The 12,107-nt window shown below is 37.9% G+C and overlaps 1 non-coding gene across 1 annotated transcript; it reads right to left on the reverse strand.

The window, feature by feature from the left end:
- Positions 1–11,685: 11,685 nt before the first annotated feature.
- LOC134329702 (U1 spliceosomal RNA) lies at positions 11,686–11,848 on the reverse strand. Its single transcript, XR_010014926.1, has one exon. It is a non-coding gene; the product is annotated as a U1 spliceosomal RNA (small nuclear RNA).
- Positions 11,849–12,107: the final 259 nt, after the last annotated feature.

Consider the following 12,107-nt stretch of genomic DNA (forward strand, 5'->3'; position numbering starts at 1 on the left):
TTCTGAAACTCATCTCATCACTCGGTATCCTCCGTCGTCCGCGGTACATCCATAGATCTAAGTGGCGACCCATATTCCCCTGAAGGACTGCATCGGCTGCTCGCGGAATTAATCATGGCTTTCTCTGTCCACTGCATCTAATCTCTACTGTGACTCCACCTAATACCACTTTCACCACATACCGATATCAGTCTGGCTCTTCTGAACTGTCACTCTAAAACCGATAAAGGACTATTGATCTAAGATATTATCCATCACAGAAATCTGGATTTTATACTACTCACTGAAACCTGGCAACGGCTTGGCAATGTCTTTCATTTGAATTCTCTGGTTCCTAATGTGTCCAAACCCCGCTCTACAGGAAAGGGTGGTGGGCTGGCTATTGTACTACGCTTAGCTGGATCCATCACCATGCTCCTGCTTCTAGTATATCATGCTGGAAATTTTATGTCTGATCTTCATGACCTGCTAACTTTGGCCTCACCACACTGTTCTGCCATGGTTTTATTTGGTGACTTTAATATTCACATGGATACTGAGTTTCCGGCAGTGTTGGACTGTTTTAATCTTACATTAGACCATTCTTTGGACTTGATATGTTCAACTGGCTTTAAGGACGTTCCTACTTCCTCTACTCCTGTTGGTTTTTCTGATCATTACCTTGTTGAATGTAATGTCAGTGCTACCATGGTTAGGGGTCAGATAAACATTTTAATTCCTTTCGTAATCTTAATCTAACTGATCCTCATCTGTTCTCAGCCTCTCTCCAGACCTCCTTTTCTGACTCTTTCCTGACACCATGGTATCATATTAGAACTATTTTATGCTTCACAAGCTGAAAATCCTCAGCGGACATCTTAAACATTTGTCTAAAGAAAAAAAAAAAACTGGCCTCACCATCAATCCAACTTTGTATAAAACATAAAACAGCACATCTTCAAGTACAGAGATGCCCTTGCTGCTCATTCTGCTTATTTCTCAGCTATTATTAAGAAAGCCTTCACCCACTGTTAGGAACCTCTGAGATATGTTCGATTCCCATCTTTTCTTTGAATCTCACATCAGTTCCATAACCAAGTCTGCATTTTTCCATATCTGCAACATTGCACGATTGTGTTCTATACTCTCCATTACTGATGCTAATACCCTGGTTCATGCCTTTTACCTCATACCTTTTTTTCAAGCATCGATTACTGTAATACTGTACATAGGTTTTCCAACTAAACTCATCAAAAAGCTTAAGTACATTCAAAACTCAGAAGCGAGGGTCCTCACTCAGAACAAAAAATCTGCCCACCTCACCCCCATTCCTAATAAACTGCACTGGCTTCTGATCACATCACACATAAAATTCAAAATTATGCTTCCTACATTCAAAGCTCTCCATGGTCTGGAGAGAGTGTGTATAAAACTTTGTGAAAGTGAAGATGTTACCCCAGTATTTCCAGTTTACAGTGTGGATTCTTTAGTCCAGCAGAGAGCAGCTTCACTCCTGAATCCTTTAGTTTATTGTTACCCAGGTTCAGATGTTTCAGACTGGAGGAGTTTAAACTGAGAACTGAGGACAAAACTTCACAACTTTCTTCTGTGAGATTACAACCCCACAACCTGGAGAGAAATAATTAGACTGCATTGCAGATAAAAGTGAAAGCAGTTGAACTGATGAATCAACCAATAGCAGCACTGCTCTACTGTACTGATTTACAAAGGGGCAGAGCTTCACATTTCTACACAGTCCAAAATAGTGGAAGCGCTAACTATAGCAGTGCAGCGACTGAGAATTAGAGTAACTCTGTCCGTTGACATCCATTCCTGCATTTCAGACCTGCAACACATTCCAAAAAAAAGTGGGGACAGTAATGCTTGGCAAAGGTTTGCCAAAGTAATCCCTTGCCCATGTGGTTATATCAGCTATTGTAAAGTGGTGGTTCTTGATGCAGTGCTTAAGCTTGCGCCTTTGGCCTTTACGCACTGAAATTCCTGCCGATTCATAAAATCATTTAATATGCAAATCCCTTTTAATATTTCTTTGTAGTTCATTGTTTGTAAACATTTCAATAATTCTCTCACGCATTTGTTGATAAACTGGAGATCCTCTCATCATCTTTGCTCATCAAAGACTCAGCCTTTCCTGGATGCTGCTTTTGTACCAAACTGTTGTTTTGTATCACCTGTTGACATCACCTGTTTGGAATCAATCATATCGTTTTTTTTACCTCATTACTAGTGCTAAATTGCCCCGTCCCAATTTTTTTGGAATGTGTTGCAGGTCTGAAATGCAGGGATAGAGTTACATTAACAAATGAAATGAAGTGCAGCAAACAAAACATGAAATATTTCAGATTTAAACTGTCTGCAATCAAACAAGTCCAAGTAAATGTAAGGAATGCTGAATTTTCCATATTGTCCCAGCTTTTTCTGATTTGGGGTTGTAGATTATAGTGACTGTGTGTGTGCGCATCACCAGAGTTTGTACCTACTTCCTTGAAAATGTTTTCAAGTAGCACTGGATCCACCATGGTCCTGACCAGTATAAAATGGTCCAATCATTTTATCTAAATTAAATTCATTCCATAATTACTCACTATTTAACTCTGTAAAGGTTTCACTCTCACTGCTGTATTACTGCACAGCACGACTGGAAATTTTGGGATCAGACTGCAACACTTTAGTTCTTCACCTTCTCAGTAAATCTGATCATTAGTGTTTTAAGTGATGAATCCAACATTTATCAATGAATTACTTACTCAGCTCTTCTAGAAGCTTTCACCACTGGCAGCATCTTCAGAAGACCTTCATGTGATGGATAATATTTCCTCAAATCAAACATATCTAGCTCCTGATCTGAGTTCAGCAACACAAACACCAGAGCCGACCACTGAGCAGGAGACAGACAGAGTTCATCATGATGAATGGAACCTTTTCTGTTCAGGTAATGTTGGACTTCCTGCACTAGAGAATCATCGTTCAGTTCATTCAGACAGTGGAACAGATTGATGGATTTCTCTGGAGAGTGATTCTCACTGATCTTCTCCTTGATGTATGTGACTGTTTCCTCTTTGTTGTAAAAGCTACTTTCTTTTTGTGGTAGTAGGCATTGTAAGAGAGTCTGATTGGACTCCAGTGAGAGACCCAGGAGGAAGCGAAGGAAAACATCCAGGTGTCCATTCTTACTTTGTAGGGCCTTGTCCACTGCACTCTTCAGAAAGTCATACATGTTTGTTTTGTGGAAAAGATCAGACAAATAAGACGTTTGGTTTTCTGTTTTATTTTTGCTGATGAAGGTGAGAAATACATATAAAGCAGCCAGAAACTCCTGAACGCTCAGGTGCACAAAGCTGAAGACCTGACCCAGGTAGAGACCAGCCTGCTCTCTAAAAATTTGGGTGCAGACTCCTGAGTACACTGATATGTTTTTGACATCAATGCCACATTCTGTCAGGTCTTCTTCATAGAAGATCAGGTTTCCTTTCTCCAGCTGTTGGAAGGCCAGTTTTCCCAGTGCCAGTATCGTCTCTCTGGTCTGGTGTGGATCAGGGTCAGATTTCCTATGGTACTTTTGTTCCTTGTGTTTCATCTGAAAGGTCAGAAAGTAAGTGAACATTTGAGTCAGAGTTTTGGGGAACTCTTTCCCCTCGATTCCATCCAGAATTCTCTCTAAAACAGAGGCTGAGATCCAGCAGAAAACTGGAATGTGACACATGATGTAGAGGCTTCTTGATGACTATGTGTTTGATGATTTTACTAGCCAGGTTCTCATCACTGACCCTCTTCCTGAAGTACTCCTCTTTCTGAGGGTCACTGAACCCTCGTACCTCTGTTACCTGTTCTACACACTCAGGAGGGATCTGATTGGCTGCTCCTGGTCGAGTGGTGATCCAGAGGTGAGCAGAGGGAAGCAGGTTCCCCTTGATGAGGTTTGTCAGCAGCACATCCACTGAGGCTGATTCTGTTACATCACAGAAAAACTTATTCTTCTGAAAATCTAGAGGAAGTCGACACTCATCCAAACCATCAAAGATGAACAAAACTTTATAAGCATCACAGTCTAATGATGGCAGACCTTTTACTTCTGGGAAAAACTGATGAAGAAGTTCCATCAGACTGAGGTTTTCCTGCTTCATCAAGTTCAGCTCTCTAAAAGGCAGTGGAAATATGAAGATGACATCCTGGTTTGCTTTTTCTTCAGCACAGTCCAGAATGAACTTCTGCACTGAGACTGTTTTTTCAATTCCAGCGATTCCTTTAGTCAGCACAGTTCTGATGGACGTGTCTTTAAAGAGGTCGTTGCATTTGATGGGTTTCTCCTGTGTTGCCGGTCTCCTGGATGCTGCTTCAATCTGTCTGACCTCATGTTCATTATTGACGTCTCCACTCCAACCCTCTGTGATGTAGAGCTCTGTGTAGATCTCATTCAGAAGTACTGAGCTTCTATGCTGGGAGATTCCTTCACTGATTCTTTTAAATTTCTCTCTCAGGTTTGATTGGAGTTTTTTTTGATATATCAGTTCTAGTAAACAGAAAGTTACTGCATGATCAGTAAACACAGTATATAATTTAAGATTTTATTAAAGAGCAGATTCATGAGCTGATGTGGCCCAATGATTACAGCCATGTTGTTGGTAACAGACTGCCAGACTTATAGGGGTTGAAATCCTGGGCTGGGCTTACAAATACAGAAAATGTTACTTGAATCTAGCATTTGGAGGACACATATCATTGCACCCTTAATACCAGCCCAAATAAATAGGAGGGTTGCATTAGGAAAAGCATTCAGCATAAAAAAAACTTGGCTAAATTAATAATGTGGAGATAATTATGATTAAATTACAGGTTTATCTTGGAATTATTTTCTATTTGTAGAGATGTAGCAGTGGCAAACCACCAGAGCCATCTAGTCCCTCTACAAGGGACAAATATAAATCTAAACAAATAACTTGTCCATGCGGATTTATATGTGTTTGTTCTATTTGCTTTTGAATGTGAAGCACTGGGTACAAAGAAAGTTAGGCCAGTGATAACATCTCACAGGCTTTGCCATGTCTTTTTCTATTAGAGACCAATTTCAAATGACAATAAAATTGAACAATCATCTTCCCCCAAAAGGGTGGCCATTAAAGAGTCACATTTCACTACTGATATGTAGCGATCTAAACAATAGTTACAATTCTCATCACCTGGTACTCTTTATCCATTAAAATCTGATAGGCTGAGAGTTAATAAACATGATTTCATGGTTTAAATCTCTTACTGTTCTGCAGGGTGTCAGCGACGTCTCTCTGGTTCATGATCTTCAAAACTTTCAGTGTGATCTTTAACACTCCCTCTCTGAAACTCCTTAAATGCTCTTCAATCTCCAGTTCCTTCACAGAGGATTCCGGGTAATCATAATTTAGTAGCTGTTTGAACTTGTTTAGCTCATTCTTTAGTATGGTATGACTTTAAGCTCCAGTTCCTGTTGAGGAATTCTATAAATTTTATTCCTGTACTTGAATAACTAGAACACAGTAATTAATTCAATTATTTAAAAAAAAAGTTTGTTAAGTTTTTTTTTTTATTATTGTGACAACCTTTTAAAAACATATAAACTAGTTTCTACACCACCAACTTAATCATGTGTAATATTATTTAACTTAATTGGCATGGCTTACTAATTCCTCATTTGGTCATTGTCATGGACTTCACTGAATTTCATTTACTTTGTAATTGATTCAGTCAATCTAGCCCTTTAATTTCTTCTTTTGTTGTCTGTAAATAAAAAGACAAACAAACAATTGTGCAGCTTTTTAGTCTTTGTTATACAACATCAATTAATATACAGAACAGTCCATCATCCAGTTATTAAGACAGTTTCTAGCTGATTATTATTTATATAGATGAAATGATTAGTTGAGTAATAAACTTGATGAGTATGATCAGGTAAAACTGGAAGCACATGAACATGAAATTATACACAGTTGGGTTCGGGTGAATCTGGTCTTGTACCCTCCATCACACTTAGGTACAAGTAAAACCAAACATTAATAAACTATATAAATATATATATATATATATATAAAGAACGTGTGTGTGTAGTATTTTGTCCACCGCCTGCATGTACAGTACAGGCCAAAAGTTTGGACACACCAGTCAAAAGTTTGGACACACCTTCTCTTCAATTTTTTTTCTTGATTATTTTTATTTTCTACATTGTAGATTAATACTGAAGACATCCAAACTATGAAGAATTATGTAGTGAACCAAAAAGTGTTAAACAAACCAGAATATGTTTTATATTTTACCAACTCTGCCTCTGCACAACCCAACTGATGGTCTCAAACACATTAAAAAAGCAACAAATTCCAAAAATTCACTCTAGACAAGGCACAAACATTCATTGAAAACCATTCCAGGTGGATACCTAATAAAGCTGGTTGAGAAAATTTCAAAGAGTGTGCAAATCTGTCATTAAAGCAAAAGATGCTACTTTGAAGAATCTAAAATATAAAACATATTCTGGTTTGTTTAACACTTTTTTGTTTACTACATAATTCCATATGTGTTCCTTCATAGTTTGGATGTCTTTAGTATTAATCTACAATGTAGAAAATTTAAAAAAATTAAGAAAAAACACAGGAATGAGAAGGTGTGTCCAAACTTTTGGCCTGTACTGTATGTAAACACAAGCGCGCTGACGTCATAACATGGGTGTAAAGTTACATTTTAGTATCCAGACGAAAACAATGAAGCAGTTTTCAGAAATCTCTTTATCCTGTTTTCATTAATCGTGAGTTTGTGAGTTCGTGTAAATGAGAGAAAAACACAGAAGACTAAAGTGTAAAAACATCCGTATTGTTGTGGACACGCCTAAATAACGACGTTAAATGTGACATCTAATTTCTGACAGTTCAGAAAAGGTACAGAAAAAAGTATCAGGTAGTAAAAAGTAATCCTAAACATTTCTTCATGACATACAAGTTTATAACATTCACATGTTACAGTTTTACATTTAGATGCTCACCGCGATTCTCTCTGAAACCTCTTTACGTTTCTCTCCTCCACACTGAATGATCTCACTTTTACTATAACCAAATCGAGTTCAATGCCGCATTCAACTGCTCCTCCAAATCTCTCACCTTCTGAGTTCAAAACCGCGAGTACAATGGGAATCTACACGAGAGGATTTTGTGCTGCCTACTTCGCGTCTTTGTCGCTATACTTTGAGAGAATTCAGACCCCTCTAGAGACTCTTTTTTTTAAAGACAAAAAATAATGGAGATACCTCTGTACGTCTTTTATGCCACCGACTATAGGATAAACACAGTGTTAAGTGTGAACGCTGCATTTCTCTACAGTATTGTTGATTTATCTGATCTTCCAAAGCGCCCGGAGTCCCTGAGGCAGCACAATAAAAAAGACACAATTTCATACAACAGTAGAAGTAAAAATGACTGAAACATTTTAGTTAAGCTCAGTGTTTCACCATGTTTACCTGAAATACATTCATGGTCTGTTCATCCAGATGCAGTTCATCTGAGTAAGTCTGTACTGAGTCTAAATCAAATAGAGTATCATAGAGTATAAGCTATATAATATGTATTTAGTGAACACACCGTTTATATTTTGGTTACCTTCAGGATGAGTCTGGATCACTTCATACTCCATCATTTTTTCTCCACTGCTGATCGGTGAAGCTGTTATGGAAATAATAAACTCCTGCATTGACAGTAGCGGCTCCGGCCACGAACAGCAGGGGCGCAAGTTCACCTCCCTCAGTCCAGCGGAGAGATTCCACATAAACACCTTCATATTTAATATAATAAATATAGTTTTAAGAGAGAGAAAGAAAACACAGTAAACGCTGCGGGGGGTCTCAACACAACTGATCCTTCACCCCTCTTACTCCCCGCTTTATAGAACACCTTACTGTGACGTCACAAAGCTGCTGTTTAAATATGAGCTCCTGAGTTTTAACTGTAATGCAGATCAGATGTTACTAACCTACCACTACTAGAGTTATCTGCTGACTTCACTCAACTTCTGCTGAGAGGTTTGCTTGTTTTTCATTTTACTTTTATTTATAAGGCCTTTTGATAATATTTTATATGAATATTGATAGTAGTACTTACTATTATTATTATTAATATTATTATGAATTATGATTCAAACCCATTTACAGAGGTGTGGACTTTTCAAAAAATACAATTATAAACTGAAAAAAACAATTCTTTGAATTGACTTGATTTTAATGTGTACAGAATATGGCCAACCTTGTCAAGCCAAAATATTTAATTCACATTTAAACTATTTAATCATGTTGATGCAATATATTATTTCTCATTACTGTAAAATCAAGTTATTGTGTAATGTTAAAGCAATTTCATCATGTCACAGGTACAAGAATTTAACTGTAATGTCAGCTACATTTTTATTGCCATTATTTAAAGGTATTATGTAACTCTGGAGCAATTTCATTGTGTCCATGGTACCATAATCAGGTCTGAAAATCTAACTTGTTTAATTAAAATGAACTCATTTGACCGTTTCATGATTGAGCTATGCCAAACCTGTAAAGGGCATGCTTGTCAGGTGCATTTCTACAGTATTTTTTGTTTGTTTGTTTTGTTTTGTAGATCAATATTAGATTATCATTCGTTCTTCTGTTTTGGTTGAACCAACTGTTTGGTTTTTTTTTTATGTTTTTATTTTTTATATATATTTTTAATGTTCAGGCGAATGTGGGTGTGGTGGTTTTGATGTAGCAGAATAGCAGCGTTTGTGTTGGGTGAGGTTTGTGCTGGTGTGATGAGTAGACGAGTGGAGTCACCGTGAGTTTGAACGGTGTGTGATTCGCAAGGTTATAATAGTTTTGGATTTTTCATTATAGTTTAGTTTTATTTCGTTTTGACTTTTTTTTCTCTAATTCAGTTAGTTTTAATTAGTTTTTAGAGTGGGTTTGCTAGTTTTTATTAGTTTTTATTATTTGTTTAATGCTTAGTTTTAATTTAGTTTTTATTAGTTTTAGTATTAGTTTTAGTTTTTTCATACTTTGGGTTATTTTTCAGGTGCAGGATTCAAAAAGGGCAGAGTAAGTATTGTGTAATAAAAACTCAACAAAAGATACCATTTAAAAAATTTATTCAATTACTGTTGAACAACCAACTGTCCACAAAAACTGTAACAGTCCACAAGATAGCAGCCTTAGGTGCAAAATGTGTGCAATACTGCTGCTGAAAAGGACACACATGAACATAATAATTAGGGCTGTCACGCGATAAATAATGTTGGGCCCCCTAAACAAATTGCAGATGCTGATAGCTGATCAGAATAAAGGTCCAAATTCCTGCCTCTGGTATTTTTACTGCACAGTTTCAGTTCTTTTAATTTTACTTAACGAAAATATTGTAATATAATAATAACGACCTGGCGAGTGCAGCCAGTGGGGGGGCAGTGAGGTGAGTGGTTGAGTTCATGTTGTGGAGGACCCCCTGCCATGGGCCCCAGTGCACCTTTTGTATCTGCCGTAGTTTTTCCTGCACTTGTAATTTACACAAGAACAATTCTTTCTAAGAAAATGAATGTTGTTTTCTAACATCTCACTGGTCATCACTGATGGTCTGTAACGCGTTACTTAGTAACGCGTTACTCTAATCTGACCACATTTTTCAGTAACGAGTAATCTAACGCGTTACTATTTCCAATCCAGTAATCAGATTAAAGTTACTTATCCAAGTTACTGTGCGTTACTATTTTTGTCATTTTCCTTAGTGAAAAGATATTTTTGCTTTCTTCTTGGCAGGGGCGGAGCCAGGGGGTGGCCAGTGGTTGCCATGGCCACCATAAAGTAATCTTCGGCCACCCCTCTGGCCCCCCCACCAATTTTTTTGCGGAAGCATTTCTGCATGCAGGAGCAGCGCACCTCAGATAAGTAGTTCTTCACCAAAACAGTGCAGTAATACACTCAACATAAATGTCAACCACCAACACCATTACAGAAGAAGTAGTACTATTTAGTGCTACTAGTACTATTATTACTATTTAGTAGTATTCATGGCGCGCTACGAGTAAAAGCGCCAGCTGGCTCTGCGCATTCCAGTGTTGCCAGATTGGGCGATTATCCGCCAAATTGGGCGGATTTTGTTGGAAAACAATTTAATAGCAGGTAAATAACACTTCTATTTAAAAGAAAATCTTCCGTTTTAAGAAGCTCCAGCATTGTAGAAGGCTATTAAAAGTAAAGTCAATTTTCATTGCTGATTTAGCGTAATAGTGTTGGTCAGTCTGTATCATATTCTTGAAAGAAAATTAAAATTTGTTTTCCATGCATTCATGCTAGCATGTTCTGGGATTCAATTGAGTCTCATCAGTACACACAAGTTGGCAGTCAAATAATAAAGTATTGCAAAGGAATATCTTTGAAATATTCCTCATTATATAACTAATAAAGTAACTTGTAATCTAACTTAGTTACTTTTAAAATCAAGTAATCCATAAAGTAACTAAGTTACTTTTTAAAGGAGTAATCAGTAATCAGATTACTTTTTCAAAGTAACTAAGCCATCACTGCTGGTCATGTAATGTGAATTACAAATATATTTTCTGGTCTTTTAAGAATGTTAAGTGTACTATAGGGCACAGGGAGCAAGTGTGTAGGGAAGGTCTCAGAATTGACCGTATCCGCCTGTGCTTATTTTTACATTTTCAGCATTTAGCAGACGCTTTTATACAAAGCAACTTACACAATGAGCGAAACACAATGAGCAATTGAGGATTAAGGGCCTTGCTCAAGGACCCAACAGTGACAACTTGGTGGTGGCGGGGCTTGAACCAGCAACTTTCTGTTTACTAGACCAGTACCTTAACCACTGAGCTATCACTGGCCATTATATTGTTCTTAATCAGCGTTCTGCTTCATGCACGTTTAAGAAATGCAATTAACCACAAAGACACACATTTACGTGGCACAAAGAGCCCAATAAAAATAGTTTGATTAAAATGTTTCATCTTGAGAATTTTTTTTTTATCGCGATTAAAAATTTAACGCGTTAATCGCGATTATGACAGCCCTAATAATAATATAAAATAATTAATGAGACACACATTAGGGAGCTCAATCTGAGAAAAACATGAACTTAACTTTTGCTGTGGTCAATTTGCAGCGTGGTGAGCAGAAAAAGAAACAGTCTTTTTGTAAACACGAAGTGCCGTCAGGGAGCAGCTCCCCAATCTCAATCCGCTCCCTACTCACTCCCCCTCTCCACTCCGCCTCCGTTTGCGCGTTCACGTGGAGGGTCCCTCTGTAGTGGAGTGTTAGTGAGGAGAGAGCGGATTGGGAAAGACCGGTAGCTAACGTAAAACTGCTCGAGTGGAAATAATCGATTTCATATCAGTTCACAATGCTCATAAATAGACAAACACGAAAACGAAGGATATTTTATCTATAATTTTAGTACGTTTTAGTTAGTTTTGTAAACGCAAAATGCAGTTTCAGTTAGTTATCGTTTTTTCTTTTAATTACCGTTTTTATTTATTTCAGTTAACGAAAATGTTTTTTCAATTTCAGTTTTCGTTATTTCGTTCGTTTTCGTTAACGATAATAACCCTGGTGATTCGGTGTCTCTGGTCGGCGGACCTCATACTTACCTGGCATACTTACCTTTAACACACACCAAAATCTACAAGCTCTTTCTTCACCAGCACAGAAATCAGGAGAGAGCAGAACGCAGTCCCCCACTATCAGAAATTATACAGTCGAGATTCCCACATTTGGGGAATTCGCAGCGGTCAGCACAACCGGAGTGTAATGACTGAGCCTCGCCCTGGGTGAACCACCTTCTTGATCATGGTCTCGCTCCTGCCAGGTAAGTATGAGTTCCAGAAGCACCGCCGAACAGAGACACCGAATCACACACCGTTCACACTCACGGTGACTCCACTCGTCTACTCATCACACCAGCACAAACCTCACCGAACACAAACCCGCTATTCTGCAACATCAAACCCACCACGCCCACATTCACCTGACAAAAGAAAAAGAAACACCAGTCGATTTAACCAAAGTCAAAGAAAAAACATTTCACTGTAAAAATACACCCGCAAGCATGCAAGTGCCAAGGAAAATATTCCCT

This window comes from Trichomycterus rosablanca, chromosome 15 (assembly GCF_030014385.1).
Source record: "Trichomycterus rosablanca isolate fTriRos1 chromosome 15, fTriRos1.hap1, whole genome shotgun sequence".
NCBI lineage: Eukaryota > Metazoa > Chordata > Actinopteri > Siluriformes > Trichomycteridae > Trichomycterus > Trichomycterus rosablanca.